The sequence below is a fragment of the Macaca nemestrina genome, chromosome 9, assembly GCF_043159975.1.
Source record: "Macaca nemestrina isolate mMacNem1 chromosome 9, mMacNem.hap1, whole genome shotgun sequence".
Taxonomy (NCBI): domain Eukaryota; kingdom Metazoa; phylum Chordata; class Mammalia; order Primates; family Cercopithecidae; genus Macaca; species Macaca nemestrina.
Window position 1 is genome coordinate 42120357 of NC_092133.1, and position 19930 is coordinate 42140286.

At 38.1% G+C, this 19930-nt stretch overlaps 1 pseudogene; it reads left to right on the top strand.

Moving 5' to 3' along the window:
• Positions 1 to 12691: 12691 nt before the first annotated feature.
• Positions 12692 to 13991, top strand: LOC105481179 (FAS-associated factor 2 pseudogene; annotated as a pseudogene).
• The last annotated feature ends 5939 nt before the right edge of the window (positions 13992 to 19930 follow it).

Genomic DNA, 19930 nt, shown 5'->3' on the forward strand with positions numbered 1-19930 from the left:
GGCCTAACATAATAACAATTTCCCACTCACATGAAGTCCAACTGTCAGCAGGGACTGGGGTACGCTCCATGCAGTGATTCAGGAACCTAGGCTGGTGGAAGCTCTGCCATCTTTTGCTGTGGTTTTAAGTGTCACTATCCAGCCAACTGTGAGGAAAGAAAGTGAAGCAAAGATTGGGGGATTTTTACAAGCCAAGCCTGAGAGTGGTGTATAATCATCACTCTTTCCACATTCCATAGGCTGAAAGTCATATAATTGCACGTCACCAAAAGGGAGTCTGGGAAATATGGTCTAGCTGAGTGTCTAGGAGGAAAAAAAAAAAAAAAAAAGGTTTGCTGAATGTCTGGCCAATTTCTGCCATAGTTCACTCTTCTAGTAAATGGCATCTGTTTTACTCTTCTTCCCACCCATAAAATACACCCTATCTTAAGAGAGACTGCTCAAAGTATCATTCAGTCAGTGCATCCAATTCAAGTTCTAGGATTTCCCAGTGGCACACAGTTCTTTCAATCATAGAAGTGGCTTCTTGTGGTCAAGCCACCCATGAACTAAAGAGATAAATTATTTGCACCTATTCTCATTCCTACTCCCACATACCTAATACATTCATTAGGGACAGGGCTAAATGGCTACAATTAAGAATTTTTAACTTGAAAATAAAAATAATGGGAGACACATAGTACTCGCTGGTTCATTACAATGATAAAATCCTCTGAGGCATGCATTGTGAATTCCTCTTACCTGGGGTATGGGGTAATTTGTAATTAGAGCTGGGTTCTACTCCCTTTGAGGCATTCCCTTGTCCACTGTTTTTCATGGTTCTTGGTTTTTTCCTGTTGGATGTTCTTCGTTGTCTATTTTTCACGGCCATACCTGAAGAGGTTGTTGAAGAATATGTCCTTGGAGACTGCACAGCTTTCTCAGCCTGCTTTCAGCTGTGCAAATTTCAGAACCTTATTTTTTTGCTTTGTTTTGTTTTTTGAGTTTCCCTCTGTTGCCCAGGCTGGAGTGCAGTGGCGTGATCTCGGCTCACTGCAACCTCCGCCTCCGGGGCTCAACTGGATTTTGTACCTCAGCCTCCCAAGTAGCTGGGTTTAAAGGCATGTGCCACCACGCCCAGCTAATTTTTGTGTTTTTAGTAGAGATGGGGTTTTGCTATGTTGGCCAGGCTGGTCTCAAACTCCTGGCCTCAAGTGATCCACCCGCCTCGGCCTCCCAAAGTGCTGGGATTACAGACGTGAGCCACCATGCCTGGACTGTTTTGTTTTTTTTTTTTGTTGTTGTTGTTTGTTTTTTGTGACAGGGTCTCACTATGTTGACCAGGTTGGTCTTGAACTCTTGGCCTCAAGCAATCCTTCTACCTCAGCCTCCCAAAGTGCTAGGTAGGATTAGATGAAGTTTAAGACTAGAATAGTCAAAAAATTTATTTTTAGTCCAGATTCTGTTGTTGATTCCATTTCTTAGTTTTTGTTTTTGGCAAAATAATTCCTTCAAAAACTTAATAGAGTTCTGATCAATTTGCTTCTAGTCAATTCCATATGTCTTAACCACACCTAAATTATATAATAAATGTAATTCTAAAACCTGATTCATTTTTGCTTTCTTGCCACCATGCCTTTCTCAATGGCAGCTTCTGATCATTGCATTACATTCAATCACGTGCTTATATGGTTTCCTTATCCATTACTTTATAAAAGGACATGTATGTTTTCTCCAACTCTTAGTTACCACAAACAACTGCAATGAATATCTTGTGTATGTCTTCTCATATATCTCTACAACTGTTCTTTGGGGAAAAAACTCATTAGAGGAAGTGCTACATCATAACATTTACACGTATTTAATATTATTAAATACTGCCATACTGTTCTCCAAAATGGCAGCACCATTCCATCCAACCATAAACAGTTTTCAAGCATCCCCACCTGCACTTAGTATTATTTAATAACATAGAAAGTGTAAGATGGTCTCTTATTGTCTTAAATCACTGTGTGGATATGTCAGTCCTCCCCTGACTAATCGATAAAAGCAATTCTAGTTCTACTCGGGAGGCTGAGGCAGGAGAATGGCGTGAACCCGGGAGGCGGAGCTTGCAGTGAGCTGAGATCCGGCCACTGCACTCCAGCCTGGGTGACAGAGCAAGACTCCGTCTCAAAAAAAAAAAAAAAAAAAAAAAAAAAAAAAAAAAAAAAGCAATTCTAGTTAAAATTTTAGAATTTTTGAGGAAATCAAACTTTTTCTAATATTTATATAGAATAATTAAGGAGTAAAAATTAAGAAAGTCAATTTTATAAAAAAGGGCAGAGAAAGGAGCCTAATCTACAAGATATGAAAGTATATTATGGAGTTATAGTAATAAAAACTTATGTTTTTGTCAGGGGAACAGGAAACTAGACCATTGGAACATAATTTACTTATTTATTTTTTTGAGACAGAGTCTCACTCTGTGGTTCAGGCTTGAGTGCAGTGATGGGAACTTGGCTCACTGCAGCCTCAACCTCCTAGGCTCAAGTGGTCTCCCACTTCAGCCTCCCAAGTAGCTGGGACTACAGGCACATGCCACCATGCCTGTCTTAATTTTTTGTGGAGATGAAGTCTCACTGTGTTGCCCAGGCTGGTCTCGAACTGCTTAGCTCAAGCTATCCTTCTGCCTTGTTCTCCCAAAGTTGTGGGATTACAGGCATGAGCCACTGCGCCCAATCCTGGAACAGAATTTAAAACTCAAATAGACCCATGGGTGTATGAAATTTTGTAAATAATAATAATAATAATGCAGAAGATAATATTACTTGTTTACAATCTTCCTTCCTGGCCCCTGCCATAGTTTCATTATGGACAAGTTTCCTGGACCTAGATGTTTATCTCTCTCTCCCCACTCACTCTATACAAAAATCAACTCAAATGGATCAAAGACTGTATGGCAGGTACACCTGGCAGCAATAACTTAACCATACCTTGAGAATGACCCTGTGGTTTAAGAATGTATGTTCAGACTTCTGAGCTAAGGAACCTGGGAACGACCAACCCACAGATTCATTCCTTATCTGCGAAGAACATCTGAACCCTCTGGGATATCCTGTGGAATTCAGGTAGCAAAGGGGACCAAGGTACTTTGTTTTGGGTTAAATGAAGGTTGCCAGGTGGAGGTTGCTAGGGGAAGGGTGCTAAGTGAAAATGCTATATAAACTGCTTGTTTTTTTTTTTTTTTTTTTTTTTGAGACGGAGTCTTGGTCAGTCACCCAGGCTGGAGTGCAGTGGCGCCATCTCTGCTCACTGCAAGCTCCACCTGCCAGGTTCACGCCATTCTCCTGCCTGGGCCTCCCGAGTAGCTGGGACTACAGGCACCCGCCACTACACCTGGTTAAATTTTTTTTGTATTTTTAGTAGAAATGGGGTTTCACCGTGTTAGCCAGGATGGTCTCGATCTCCTGACCTTGTGATCCGCCCGTCTCGGCCTCCCAAAGAGTAGGGATTACAGGCGTGAGCCACCGTGCCCGACCAACTGCATGCTTTTTATAAGCAGTTGTGGTTCTCCTGCCCAGTCCGTTGCCACCAGACTGCCCTGTGTATAAGGCTTCTGGATAAGCCCTGTGTCTTGGTCACTGGCTCTGGGCCTCTTCTTCAGCCTTTATTGACTGAAGTCAATAAGGGTCTGGCATGACAAAGACCTAAATGTGAGACCAAAACTATAAAACCAGCTAGATAAGAGGAAAAAGTTCTAATGTTCTATAGTACTGTAGGATGACTATAGTTAACGATAATGTATTACATAGTTTCAAATATCTAGAAGAAGGATCTTGAATGTTCCCAGCACAAAGAAATGATAATGTTTGAAATGATGGATATGCTAATTACCCTGATCTGATCACTATACTTTGTATGTATCAAAACATCACTTGGGCCCAGGAGTTCGAGACCAGCCTGGACAACACGGTGAAACCCCATCTCTGTTAAAACTGCAAAAATTAGCCAGGTGTGGTGGCACGTGCATGTAGTCCCAGCTACTCCAGAGGCTGAGGTAGGAGGATGGCTTGAGCCTGGGAGACAGAGGTTACAGTGGGCCAAGATCATGCCACTGCACTCCAGCCTGGGGGATACAGCCAGACCTTGTCTCAAAAACAAACAAACAATCACTACGTACCCCATAAATATGTATAATGATTATGTATCAATTACAATACATAAAAGATAAAGCTTTTGAGGGGATACAGAAAAGAAATTGAATTGAGAACTAGGGATTTGAGATAAAGGAAAAAGCTAATAATTACATTAAAAATTTAAAAAGTGGGGTTTAACGTGGATAAATGATGATAGCTTGCTAAGAAATTAATATTATCAACTCAATTCTGTACATCTGAGGTTAAAAAAAAGCCTCTGCTAGTAATTCACTGAGCTATACCACTTTTGGAAAGAATTCTACTTTTATTTTATAGTTTGATTAAGTTGTCTATACCAACATAAAATAAATTTAACATTTTTGCTTCAATCTTGAATAAAATTTGTTTTCAATGTGTTTTATTAATTGTATGTTTTGTTTTTTATTTTGCATATTTATTTTTCTCATTCATTTCTTGATAATATCCAATGACATATTCTCTTGTTAATTTAAATTCATGTTTTCCCATAGGGCACACTAATTACTATACAGTTTGGATTTAAAGTCCAGAGTATACCTGATGAAAAAAACGAGAAACTCTCTTATTTAGTAGTCTAACTTCCTGAACATAATCAATAGCTTCATTGAAAGGGAAGATCTAAAACTCTGTGGTTAGAACTTCTACTTTTAGCCAGGCAGAGTAACTTACCACAGAAAAATGCACCCTTTAAGAAAAAGTATAAAAATTGGATTTAAAAAAATCAAAAGCTCTTTATGGATGTTGGGAAGGTGCTAAGGAAATGTAGAACTTGAGAGGTCAAGATTCTGGAGAGATGAGAACCATGGAGAGCTGAAAGGACATTCTGCAGCAATGTTTTCCCATGGGGAGTTTCACAATTCTGGGCTGAAGGAATGTAGCTGAAAACCCAGTAAAGGGCCTGGGGAAAGGGCTTTTGCTGGAAGGCATAGTAGCCATCAGAGCATTTGTCAATCCTGTGGGTGTGAAGAAATGCATATTGTAGACTGGAGGGACAGAAAACTGGGCTCAGCAATTGACCTTTTTTTTTTTTTTTTTTTTTTGAGACAGGGTTTCCCTGTTGCCCAGGTTGGAGTGCATTGACACAATCACAGCTCACTGCAGCCTCAATCTCTGGACTCAAGCGATCCTCCCAATTCAGCCTCCTGAGTAGCTGGTACTACAGGCACATGTCACCATGCCTGAATAATTGTTTTATTATCATTATTATTTTTTGTAGAGATGGGGTCTCCTTACGTTGCCCAGGCTGGTCTCAAACTCCTGAGTTCAAGAAATCTTCACACTTTGTGCTGGGATTACAGGATTGAGCCACCATGCCCAGCCAGGTGGTTTTGTTTAGTTTGTTTGTTTTTTTCCATTTTGCTGAATTCTGAAGCTATAAAATTCAGGAACCTAAGAAGCCAGGCAAAGCAGAGTGGAGTTTCTGGCTGTTCCACACTGCTGAGGGTCAAGGATTAGAATTCAGAACATGACATGGAGGCTGGAACCTGGAGAAGTCCCAGGCTTTTAGTTGGAACTTAAGCAGCTGTACTCTAGAGTGGTAGTAATACAAAGGTAGAAAGAGGCTGTGTGCAGTGACTTACACCTGTAATTCCAGCAATTTGGAAGGCTGAGGTGCTTGAGGCCAGGAGTTTGAGACGAGTCTGGGCAATGAAGTGAGTCCCTGTCTCTACAAAATATGTATAAAAAAAAATTAGCTGGACATGGTGGCATGCACCTGTAGTCCTAGCCACTTGGGAACCTGAGATGGGAGAACTGCTTGAGCTCAGGAGTCTGAGCCTTCAGTGAGCTAGGATTGTGCCACTGCACTCCAGCCTGGGCAACAGCGTGTCTCTAAAATAAATAAATAAATGAAAAATAAAAATAAAAAAAGAGGTGGAAAAAGCCTTAGTAAAACTGCAGCCTAACTTTGAGTTAGCTCAGTCCCTGATTGAATTGAAGTGGCCGGTTCTAACTCTACCTACTAGCAGAGGAAAGGGTGAGCCCTCTCTGGAGATTCCTTCATTGTCCAGAACTTCTGTAATTTTTCAAGAGAGTATCTGACTGTCAATCAAAAAGTATCAGGCATACCAAGAAATAGGACAAAATGACAGAGAAAGAAAGAGAGACAGAGAGAGCAAGAAAGAGGGGAAGAGAAATGTGACAGGTGATCCAGAATTATAGCTGTAAACAAATATTTTAATATAACTATAATAAATGTATTCAAGAAAATAGAGAAAAATATGGAGAAAATAGATTAAGAAAAAAAAAAAAGAATTTCACCAGAGACAAATGGGACATAATGAACAGGTCTGACATACATGTAACTGGAGTCCCAGCAGACTAGGAAAAACTGGGAAAGCAAATGTTCTAAGATGGAAAAAGAAAGTGCAAAAAAAAAAAAAAAAAAAAAAAAAAGAAGAGTAATGAAAGAGCTTAATATATGGGTATATATGAATGGATTTTGACTGTATAAAGCAACAACAGTAATGCTGTTTAAAATTTAAAACATACAGAATTTCGCCAGGTCTGGTGGCTTATGCTTGTAATCCCAGCACGTTGGGAGGCTGAGGTGAGATGATCTCTCTAGGCCAGTTCAAAACCAACCCGGGCAACATAGTGAGACCCATCTCTACAAAAATTAATTGGGCATGGTAGTGTATGCCTGTAGTTCTAGCTACTCAGGAGGCTGAGATGGAAGGATCACTTGAGCCCAGGAGTTTGAGACTGCAGTGATTCATGATCATGCCACTGCATTCCAGCAGCCTGGGCAACAGAGCAAGACACTGTTTCAAAAAAACAAAAACAAAAGGAAAAATTTAAAAAAATGTAAAATATATAAAATTGAATATACAATAACAGCAAAACAAAAGATAAGAAATGGTTAACGGAGTTAAAGTGTTCTAAAGTACTAGTATTGTCAGGGAAGTGGTAAAAAAAAAAAAACAAACAAAAAACATTTTAGGCTGTGTTATGGTTACATTGTGTCCTCCCCAAAAGGTATGTTGAAGTCCTAACCCCAGTACTTCAGAATGTGACCTTATTTGGAAACAGGGTCATTTCCAATGTCATTAAAGTAGAGATGAGGGTATACTGGAGTAGAATGACACCATAGAGTAGAAAATAGCCATGTGAGGACAAGAGACACAGAGAGAATACCATGGGAAGATGGAGGCAGGGATTAGATTGGAGTGATACACCTACAAGTCAAGTATATTAGTCAGGATTCTCTAGTGGGACAAAACTAATAGGATAGATGTGTATATAAAAAAGGAGTATATTAAGGAGTATCAACTCACATGATCGCAAGGTCCCACAATAGGCCATCTGCAAGCTGGGGAGAAAGGAAGCCAGTCTGAGTTCCAAAGCTCAAGAACCTGGAACTTGATGTTCAAGGGCAGGAAGCATCCAGCACAGGAGAAAGATGTAGGCTGGGAGGCTAAGCCAGTCTAATCTCTCCACATTCTTCTGCCTGCTTTTTATTCTGGCCACAGTGGCAGCTGATTAGATTGTGCCTGCCCAGATTAAGGGTGGGTCTGCCTTTCCCAGTCCATGGACTCAAATGTTAATCTCCTTTGGCAACACCCTCACAGACACACCAGGAGCAGTATTTTGCATCCTTTAATCCAATCAAGTTGACACTCATTATTAACTATCACACCAAGGAATGCCAAAGATTGCTGGCTGTCATCAGAAGCTAGGAGAGAAGCATGGAACAGGCTGTTTCTCGGAGCCCTCAGAAGGAACTAAACCTGCTCACATCTTGAATTTGGATTTCTAGTCTCCAGAACTATAACATTTTTGTTGTTATAAGCCACTTAGTTTGAGGTAATTTGTTATGACAGCCCTAGGAAACTAATATAGACTGTAATAAATTGCAATCTTTAGGCTAATCAAAAGAACAACTAAAAAAGTATAAGTAATTAATAGATGGAAAAATATAATAATATTGCATTATTTAATTAAATCCAAAATAAAGTAAGAAATGAGAGAAAAAAACTCAGTTGGGTGAGAGATATAACAAGTAATAAAATGTAGACATATTAGTAGTGATATATATTTCTTATTATATTGTATTAAATGTAAATGTACTGAACATTCCAATTAAAAGATTGTCAGAAATTGGATAGAAAACAAAACTCTGCTGTAGCTGCTTGTAAGAAACATAGCTTGATATAAGAACATAGACAGTTTAAAGTAAATGGATTAAAAAGTATATCATGCAAATTCTAGTCGAAAGAAAATGAATGTAGCTATATCAATATAAACAAAAACATTATAAGGCAGGAAATATTACCAGAAATAGAGAAACATTTAATGATTTTGAACAGATGTGCTATAGATTGGATGTTTCCATTACCCCCTCAAATTCCTCTATCAAAGCCCTAATCCCCATTGTGATGGCATATGGAAGTGGGGCCTTTGGGAGGTAGTTCATGCGGTTGGAAAGTGGAGTCTCATGATGGGATTAGTGCACTTATAATAAGAGACATGACAGAGATGATCTCTGTCTCTGCCATGTGAGGATTAAAAAAAAAAAGTAGCCATATGCAAACAAGAAAGAAGGCCTTCACAGACAATGAATGTGCTGGTACCTTGATCTTGGATCTCCTAGCATCCAAAGCTGTGAGAAATAAATGTTGAATGTTTAAGTCATTCAGTCTATGGTATTTTGTTATAGCTGCCCAAACTGAGTAAGACAGGGTGAATCCTTTAGAAAGATATAACAATTTTATACCTATATACATCCCATAAATGGTTTCAAAGTATATGAAGCAAAAATCTTACAGAACCAGGAGAAATAGGAAAATCCACAGTCACAGTGGGATGCTTTCACATAGCTCTCTCAAAAGCTGGTAGAACAAGGGACAAAATATTAGCAAGTATATAGAAGATCTGAACAATATGATTAACAAAATTTAACCTAACACACATATAGAACATTACAGCCATCAACAACAGAATAGCCATTCAATTCAAGCGTACATGGCACATTTATTAAAATTGACCACATGCTGAGCCATAAAGTATACATAAGGTTTTCAAAGATTTAAAACCATACAGATTGTGTTCTCTGAAACAGTGAAATACAGCTAGATATCAATGACAGTTAACTGGAAAACCCTCAACTGTTATCAAATTAGGCAATGTAATTCTAAATACATTAGAGCTCGAATAAGAACTTGCAATGGAAACTAGATAGTATTTTGAATTGAATAATAATGAAAATATAACATTAAAACCCATAGCTTCTACTAAAGCTGTGCTTATAGATGATTTTACAGCTTTAAAATGTATACTATTAGAAAATAAGGAAGCTTGGCCGGACGTGGTGGCTCACGCCTGTAATCCCAGCTCTTTGGGAGGCCGAAGCGGGCAGATCACGAGGTCAGGAGATTGAGACTATCCTAGCTAATACGGTGAAACACCGTCTCCACTAAAAAATACAAAAAAATTAGCCGGGTGTGGTGGCGGGCACCTGTAGTCCCAGCTACTAAGGAGGCTGAGGCAGAAGAATGGCGTGAACCTGGGAAGCAGAGCTTGCAGTGAGCCGAGATCGCACCACTGCCCTCCAGCCTGGGCGACAGAGGGAGACTCCATCTCAAAAAAAAAAAAAAAAAAAAAGAAAAGAAAAGAAAAAGAAAATAAGTAAGGTTGAAATGAAGACTGTAAATATTTATCTAAAAAAACTAGAAAAAATCCAGCAAAATAAACCCTCAAAAGTAGAAGAAAGTAAATAATAAATGTAAGAAAAGAAATTAATTAAGTAGAAAACAAGTGCACAATGGAGAGAACCAACACAACCAAAAGTGGGATTTGGAAAATAATAATAAATTTGACAGGCCTCTAGCAAATAAATCAAAGGAAAAGAGAGAAAGAGGGAGATAGCATGAGCAAATGAGAGCAAGCAAGCACATAATTCCAACATCAGAAATGAAAAAGGGACATTTCTACAGATTTTGTGGGCATGAAAAATATAAAAAGATGTATTAAACACAACCTGCCAATATTGTATAGACTCAAAGCTACTAAATAAGTTGCTTCTGTAATTTAAAACCTTCCCATAAAGAAGTATTCAGGCCCAGATAACCTTATGGGTGAATTCTTTCAAATATTTAAGGAAGAGGTAACACTAATCTTACACAACTTCCTTAGAGAGTATAAAATGGTAAAATGCTTCTAACTAATTTTAAGATGCCAGCATTACCTTAGGACCAAAGTTTGAAAATGACACTTAAGAAATGAAAATTATAGGCCAATCTCTTTCAAAACCAGAAATGGAAGAATTCTAAACAAAATGTTAGCAAATTGAATTTATCAATATATAAAAAGACAATAATCATGACCAAATTGGCTTTTGTTGAGGTTGGTTTGACATTTGAAAATTAATCAGTGTAACTCATCACATTAACAGAAAAAATGGAAAAATCATATGACTTACTTATTGGATACAGAAAAAGCATTTGATAATGCAAAGAACAGTTGTGATAAAAACTCTTTGCAAACTAAGAATGGAAATAATTTCTTTTATCTGATAAGCAGTATTTACAGAAAAACCTAAAGAAAATATAATATTGAAGAGTAAACTATTTAAAGACATCCCTTCGAGATGGGCAATGAGACAAGTTTCTCTTCTATCACCATTTCTACTCAACATTTTATTGGAGGCCATATCCAGTCCAAAAAGGCAAGAAAAGGAAGAAGGAAGCTCACATCAGCTCAGATGACATGAATGTGTATGTAGAAAATCAAAAGAGTTAATGAGCTATTAAAATTAATAACTGACTTTAAGCAAGGCTGCAAGATACATGATCAAAATAAAAAAAGTAATTTGTATTTTATATACCAGCAACGAACATTTGCAAGGGAAATTAAAAAGATACAATGTACAATTGCATCAAAACCATCAAATAACTAGGAATAAATATAATAAAACTTGGGCAAGATCACACCAAAAAATTACAAATTATTATTGAGAGAAATTAAAGATGACCAGATTAGTAGAGGGATATACCATGTTCATGAATTGGAAGACCCAATATTGTAAAGATGTTTGTATCAGTCAGGTTTCAATCAGAGAGGCAGAACTACTAAGATAAGATAAATAAATACACTTAGGCATCTCATAACAAAGTTTTGGTTAATGACAGACTGCATATACAATGGTGGTCCCATAATGTTATAATGGAGCTGAAAACTTTATGTTGCCTAGTGATGCTGTAGCAGTGGTAATAGCATAGAACAAGCATATGCTCTTTAAATATGTTTAGATACACAAATACCATTGTGTTACCAATTGCCTGCAGTGTTCAGTACAGTAACATATTGTACAACTTTGTAGCCTGGGAGCAATAGGCTATACCATATAACCTAGCTGTGGAGTAGGATGTACCATCTAGGTTTGTGTGAGTACACTCTATGATATTTTTACAATGATGAAATTGCTTAACGACACATTTCTTAGAATGTATCGTCATCATTAATCAAGTCATGACTGTACACACATACATGCACATGTGCACACACACTATATGTATATACATAAATATGAACACATGCATATGTATCTATGATTTGTTATAGGAATTTAACCTTGCATAATATAGGAGCTGATAAAACAGCCTCTATAAGGCTGTCTGTGTGTCCAGTGCTGGACCTTGAAATCTGTATGACAGACAGTTGAGAAGGAAAGAAGGATATCAGGGGGTAGAACAGAGGCAGAACCTGGATCAGCTTAAGTCTCATTGCCTCCAGCCTTGGTGATGTGGGTGTCCAGCAGGAGAAACTGGTGCCACTTGCCAAGGAGTTGGAGGCGTTGAAAGAGGATTCAGAGTAATTTGGAGCAATTACAACCTGACTGTTTTTTCCACATCAACAAAGGTGAGCCAAGAGATTAGCTACAATGTGTATGAGCTATAACAATGCATGCTCTGACATATGAACATAAAAATTATAGCTGCTGCTTTACTTCTACTCTCCAAATCTCTTGCAAGGAAGGCCTTCTATGGTCTACCCTAACCAAAAACCATCAGGGAAAAGAATTCTGGGAGATATAGTATTGCCTAGCTAAATCAATCCATCACAAAACCACCCAGACATCAATTTTTTCCAAATGAATTTATTGGTTAATTCAATTTTAGTAACAGTCCCAGAAGTTGTTTTTGTTCCTCCTGTGGAAATTTACAAATTTATCCTAAAATTCATCTAGAAATGCAAAGAACTGAGAACAGTCAAGACGATTCTGAAGAAGGCTGGGGACTTAGACTACCAGATATCATGACTTGTTATATTGCTAAAATAACAAAGCTCATGGGCCTGAGGATAGACAAATAGACCAATGTAACAGAATAGAAAATCCAAAAACAAACCCACAATATATGTTATCTGATTAATGACAAAGATTAAACTCTAGTATAGTAATGAAATGAAAGTCTTCAATAAGTGGTGCTGGGACAATTTGATATCCATATGAAAATGAATTTTTACCGTGCTCTCACTGTACATCAAAAGCAATTGTAGATATATTAGATATAGATATAAAAGGTTAAATAATAAAACTCCACAGGAGCATAGAGGCGATGTCTGAGGAGCAGGATCTAACACAGGAGCAGACAGAGAAGCTGCTGCAGTTTCAGGATCTAACTGGCATAGAATCTATGGATCAGTGTTGCCATACCTTGGAGCAGCATAACTGGAACATAGAGGTTGCTGAACAGGACAGCTTGGATGAACAAAAGAGTGTATGGAGCGTTTTCAACCCGCCTCCATCCCTACCCCTGCAAGTTAATACAGCTGACCCCAGGATCTACAGCTATGTTGTCTCAAGACCACAACCAAGGGGTCTGCTTGGATGGGGTTATTACTTGATAATGCTTCCATTCCAGTCTACCTATTACACAATACTTGACATATTTGGGCTTGCCCTTTGTTTTATATGGCTTCACCTTCGCAGCCGGATCACTGACACTGTTGGGGACATTGTTTCATTTATGCTAGCATTTGAATAGAAATATGGGAGGGCACACCCTGTCTTCTAGCCCAGAACACATAGCCTAACGATGCCAAGCTGGAGCTTCACTCTTTGATTTATCTTCTTGGAGATGATCAACAGGTCTCTGATAAGTTTTGTTGCAACACACTCTGTGAACCCAAAGTTATTTCACTAAAGTTCTTTCTCTAGGATGCTCTTCTGGGCATGCTCTACAAACAAACCTGAGGGATATAGGGTCTCCCGGGGCTCATGAGACAACACCTATTCATTCCTGGCCATGGTGATGCTGAAGGATCAGCGGATGACTGTGGTGGGATGGCTAGAAGGCCTCCTTCAAGCGGATGACCTCATTAACCAACTGATATCTATCATGGGTACAAACCAGACTTACCTGGTGTCAGAATGCCTGGAAAGGGAAGAAAGAAACCAGACCCAGGTGTGGAGACAAAAGCAGGATGAGGCCTACCTGGCTTCTCCCAGAGCTGACCAGGAGAAAGAAAGGAAGAAATGGGAGAAATGTGAGCTTAAGCGGCCGAAGGAGGAGGAGGTGCAAGAGCAAAAGCTGGCAGAGATGAGATGGTAGCAGAATTTACAGGAGGAAAAGGAAAGGAAGTTGGAATGCCTGCCCCTGAAACTTCCCCGACGACCATGAAAATGTCAAGATTATCTTCAAATTACACAGTGATTCTCAAGTAGAGAGATGATTCCACTTTTCACAGTCTCTAACAGTAATCCACAACTTCTTATTCTCCTTGAAGAAAAGCCCTGAAAGGCTTCTGATTGAAGCCAGTTTTTCCAGGCAAGTGCTGCCCAGTTCCCCTATGCTGCAGGAAGTTGGATTCAGCCATACAGGAGTTCTGTATGTTTAGGATCTAATAGACAAATGACATTTTTTCTTCCTCTCCCCTCCTACTCCCATCCCTAAATGAAACAGAAAAACACACAAACAAAACAGAAAAAAAAAAAAACCAAGAGAGAGAAATTCATATTATTATTATATAATATATTTTTAAAAAGACTGCTGCATGCAAAGGAAGGATCAGAAGCCATGTTGTTTGCAAGAATCACAACCTGTGTGTGCGTACGCGAGGTTAGCAATGAACATACCCACTCAGCGAGCTCACCTTTTCTCAGTGGCCTCTGCACGTGCACCGTCCAGTAAACAGAGACTCTTCCCCTTCAACTCATCCATTGTCCTAACTGGGGAAGGGGACATTCCCACTAGTTCTCATTGATTCTTAGTTTTATGGAAGATAAAGTGAAAAACCTCCATCAACCAGCTACTTGCAGCATCTTCCGACTTCTCCCACCTCTGGAGAGGAGAGGGAAGAGAAAGTACACAGCGATGTTCCTTGAACTGCCCACAATTTATGAATAATTTTGTTTCTGTTTTGCAATGACCAAGGGGGCTGAAAAAAAAAAGTTCCAAGAAGAAGGCAGAGATGAATATATTCATGAAATTGGGATAGGCAATGATTTTCTAAAATTATTTCCATAGATTTAGGGGGTATAAGTGCAGTTTTGTAACATGGATATATTGTATAGTGGTGAACTTTAGGTTTTTAGTGTACCCATGACCCGAATAGTGAACATTGTACCCAATAGGTAATTTTTCAGCCTTTAACCCCTCTGCCACTCTCTCATCTTTAAAAAAATTAGTTAAATAATTAATTTATTTATTTTGAGACAGAGTCTTACACTGTTGCCCAGGCTGGAGTGCAGTGGCGTGGTCTTGGCTCACTACAACCTCTGCCTCTTGGGCTCAAGTGATTCTCTGCCTCAGCCTCCCAAGAAGCTGGGATTACAGGCACCTGCCACCACACCCAGCTAATTTTTGTATTTGTAGTAGAGGTGGGGTTTCCCCATGTTGGCCAGGCTGGTCTCAAACTCCTGGCCTCAAGCAATCTGACCCCCTTGGCCTCCCAAAGTGCTGGGATCATAGGCGTGAGCTACCGCACCTGGCCCCTCTCACCCTTTGGAGTCTCCACTATCTATTATTGCCCTCTGTGATGTCCATGTATACCTACAGTTTAACTCCCACTTAGACGTGAGAGCATGCTATATTTGACTTTTTGTTTCTGAGTTATTTTATTTAGAATAATGGCCTCCAGCTCCATCCATGTTGATGCAAAATATATGATTTTATTATTTTTTATGGTTGCATAGTATTCCATGGTATATATATGTCACATCTTCTTTATCCAATCATCTATTGATGAACACTTATACTTATTTCATGACTTTGTTATTGTGAATGGTGCTACAGTAAACATATGAGTGCAGGTACCTTTTTGATATAATGATTTCTTTCATTTGGATAGACATCTAGTAGTGGTATAGCTGGTTTGAATGGTAGTTCTATTTTCAATTATTTGAGAAATCTCCATACTGTTTTCCATAGAGATTGTACCAATTTACATTCCCACCAACAATGTATATGCATTCCATTTTTGCCACATTCTCACCAATATCTGCTTTTTGACTTTTTAATAACTATTCTGACTGATATAAGATGGTATCTCATTGTAGTTTTAATTTGCATTTCAATGATGACTAGTGATGTTGAGCCTTTTTACCTGTTTGTTGGCTGCTTGTATGTCTTCTTTTGAAAAATATCTGTTCGTGTCTTTTGTCCATTTTTAAGGGGGTTATCTATTTTTTTCTTGTTGAGTTTGAATTCCTTGTAGATTCTAGATATTAGCCCTTTGTCAGATGCATAGTTTACAAACATTTTTTTGCCATTCTGTAGGTTACCTGTTTACTCTGTTAATTATTTCTTTTACTATATGGAAGCTTTTAGTTCAATTAAGTCCCATTTGTCTATATCTAGTTTTGTTGTATTTGCTTTTGATGACAGTCAGAAATTCTTTGCCTAGGCCAACGTTTAGAAGAGTTTTTCTGAGGTGTTCTTCTAGGATTTTTATAGTTTCAGGTCTTATATTTAAGTGTTTAATCTATCTTGAGTTAATTTTTACATATGGTGAGAGATATGAGTCCAGTTTCATTCTTCTGCATATGGTTATTCAATGTTCCCAGAATCATTTATTGAAAAGTATATCTTTTTCCCAGTGTATGTTTTTGTTGACTTTGTCTGTTGTAGGTGTAGTTGACTCCTGATCTCTGTTCTGTTCCATTGATCTATGTGTCTATTTTATACCAGTATCATGGTGTTTTGGTTACTATAGCTTCATAGTATAATTTCAAGTCAGGTAAGGTGATGCCTCTAGCTTTGTTCTCTTTGCTTAGGATTGCTTTGGTTGTTTGGGCTCTTTTTGCATTCCATAGGAATTTTAGGATTTTTTTCCCTAATTCCTTGACAAATGACATTGATAATTTGATAGAAATTGCATTTAATATGGAGATTGTTTTGGGCAGTATGATCATTTTAACAATATTGATTTTTCCAATTCACAAGCATGGGATGTTTTTCCATTTGTTTGTGTCACCTACAATTTCTTTCATCAGTGTTTTGTAGTTCTTCTCATAGAGATCTTTTACCTCCTTGGTTAAATGTATTTCTAGGTATTTTATTTTATTTTTCTAGCTATTGTAAATGGGATTGAGTTCTTGATTTGGTTCTCAGCTGGATTTTATTGGTGGATAGACATGCTATTGATTTTTGTATCTTCATTTTGTATCCTGAAATTTGACTGAAGTCATTAGTCAAATATAAAACTCTTTGGAAGAGTGTTAGGATTTTTCTAGAGATAAGATCATATCATCAGTGAACAGAGATACTTTGACTTCCTGTTTCTAATTTGGATGCCTTTTATTTCTTTCCATAGGTAGGATTCCAGTACCATGCTGAATAGGAGTGGTAAAAGTGGGCATCCTTGTCTTGTTCCAGTTGTTAGGGAAATGCTTTCAGCTTTTCTGTATTCAGTATGATGTTGGCTGTGGGTTTGTCGTATATGGCTTTTATTATTTTGACATACGTTCCTTTGATGCCTAGTTTGTTGAGGGTTTTTATCACGAAGAAATGATGAATTTTATCAAACGCTTTTTGTGCATCTATTGAGATGATCATATGATTTTTGTTTTTAATTCTGTTAGTGTGGTGTATCTGATTTATTGATTTGTGTATGTTGAACCATCCTTGCATCCTTGGAATAAAACCCATCATGATGTTCTTTTTGATGTGCTGTTGGCTTGCTAGTATTTTGTTGAGGATTTTGCATCTATGTTTATCAGGGATATTGGCCTATAGTTTTCTTTTTTTTGTTGTGTCCTTGCCTGGCTTTGGTATCAGGGTGACACTGGCTTTGTAGAATGAGTAAGGGAGAATTCCCTCCTTGGCATTTAGAACAGTTTCAGTAGGATTGGTACTAGTTCTTTGTACATCTGGCAAAATTTGGCTGTGAATCTGTCTTGTCCTGGAGTTTGTTATTATTGTCAGGAGATATTTTTAAAATTACTGATTCAGTTTAACTACTTGTCATTGGTCTGCTCAAGATTTCTGTGTCTTCCTGGTTCAATCTTGAGAAGTTATGTTTACAGGAATTTGTCCATTTTTTCTAGGTTTTCTGGTTTGTGCACATAGAGGTGCTAATAGTAGTCTCTGATGAGCTTCTGTATTTCTGTAGTGTCCGTTGTAATGTCTCCTTTATAATTTCTGATTTTGCTTATCTGAATCTTCTCTATTTTTTTTCTTGGTTAACCTAGTAAGGAGTATATCAGCCTGTTTACCTTTTCAAATAACCAACTTTTTCTTCATCCTTTTTTTTTTTTTTTTTTTTTTTTTTTGGTCTTCTCTGATCTTTGTTATTTCTTTTCTTAGGCTACATTTGGGTGTGGTTTGTTCTTGTTTTTCTAGTTCCTTGAGGTGCAACATTTGGTTGTTAATTTGAGATCTTCCTGTCTTTTTGATGTAGGCAAGCTACAAACTTCCTTGTCAGTGCTGTCAGTGGGGTGTTGAAATTCCCTGCTATTATTGTATTGCTGTCTATCTCTCTTCTTATGTCTAGTAGTTTTTATTTTATGAATCTGGGTACTTTGGTGTTGGGTGTATATATATTTAGAATTGTTACATTTTCTTGTTGAATTGATTCTTTTATTATTTTATAATGACCTTCTTTGTCTTTTTTTCCTGTTGTTGGTTTAAAGTCTGTTTTATATGATGTAAGAATAGCCACTCCTGCTTGTTTTGTTTTCTGTTTGTGTGGAATGTCTTTTTCCACTCCTTTACTTTGAGTTTGTAAATGTCTTTACCCATTAGGTGGGTTTCTTGTAAGCAACATTTGGTTGGATTTTATTTTTTATCCATTCTTCCAGTGTATATCTTTTAAATGGAGCATTTAGTCCATTTACATTCAAGGTTAATATTGATATGTGAATTCTTGTTACCATTATGATGTTAATTGTTACCTAGTTGCTTTGCAGTCTCAATTGTGAAATTGCTTTATAAGACCTGTGAGCTTTATACTTTTGTGTGCTTTTATGATGGTGAGTATTGCCTTTTCATTTCCATGTTTAGAACTTCTTTGAACATTTTTTTGTACAACTAGTCTAGTGTTGATGGATTTCCTTAGCATTGACTTGTCTGGGAAATACTTTAGTTCTTCTTCATTTATAAAGCTTAGTTTAGCAGGATACAAAATTCTTGGCCAGCAGTTCCTTTTTTTGGAGATGGAGTCTTACTCTGCCACTGAGGCTGGAGTGCAGTGGTGTGATCTCGGTTCACTGCAATCTCCGCCTCCTGGGCTCAAGCAAGTCTCCTGCCTCAGCCTCTTGAGTAGCTAGGATTACAGGGGCACACTACCACACCTGGATAATTGCCAGTAGTTCTTTTCTTTAAGAAAACTGAAAATAGGACCCTAATCTCTTCTGGCTTATAAGACTTCTGCTGAGAAGTTGCTAGTCTGATGAGATTTTCTTTCTTTTTCTTTTTCTTTTTTTTTTTGAGATGGAGTCATGCTCTGTAGCCCAGACTGCAGTGGTATGATCTCGGCTGACTGCAACCTCCACCTCCTGGGTTCAAGCAATTCTCCTGCCTCAGCCTTCCTAGTAGCTGGGATTACAGGCTGCACCACCATGCCTGGCTAATTTTTGTATTTTTAGTAGAGGCAGGGTTTCATGTTGGCCAGGCTGGTCTTGAACTCCTGACCTCAGGTGATCCACCTTCCTCCGTCTGTGTCTGCCTCCCAAAGTGTTGGGATTCCAGGCATGAGCCGCTGCACCTGGCCGGTATTCTCTTTATGGGTGATTAGTTGCCTCTCTCTTGCTGCTTTTAGAATTTGTTCCTTCACATTGACTTTGGATAGTCTGATGACTATCTGGGAAAAGATTTTAAAAAGAGGACCTAAAGAATGTGCTAACCATAAAAGACAAAACTGATAAACTGAACTTTACTCATCAAAGATAATATTAGGACCATAATTGGTCAAGCCCCAGAGTAGGAGAAGATAATTACAATATATTTATATCTTACCACTGACTCACACAAATTAATAAAGAAAAGATAGAAAACATTTTTTTTTTTTTTTTTGAAACAGGGTCTTGCCTTATGGCCCAGGCTGGGGGGCAGTGGTGCAATCAAGCTCACTTCAGCCTCAAACTCCTGAGCTCAAGAAATCCTCTCAGCTTGGTCTCCCAGTGTTGGGATTACAGGCATAAGCCACTGCACCTAGCCTGAAAATATTATACAAAATGAAGAAAAGATTGGAACATTCTTAACCAATAAGCATATAAACAATTTCATTAGTTTTCAGGGAAAACCAATTTAAAACTATAATGAGATATCACTATATACCCACCAGAATGGCTACTATTCAAAGGACTGATAATACCAAGTGCTGAGGAGGAAATGTAATAGTGGAATTCATATCCT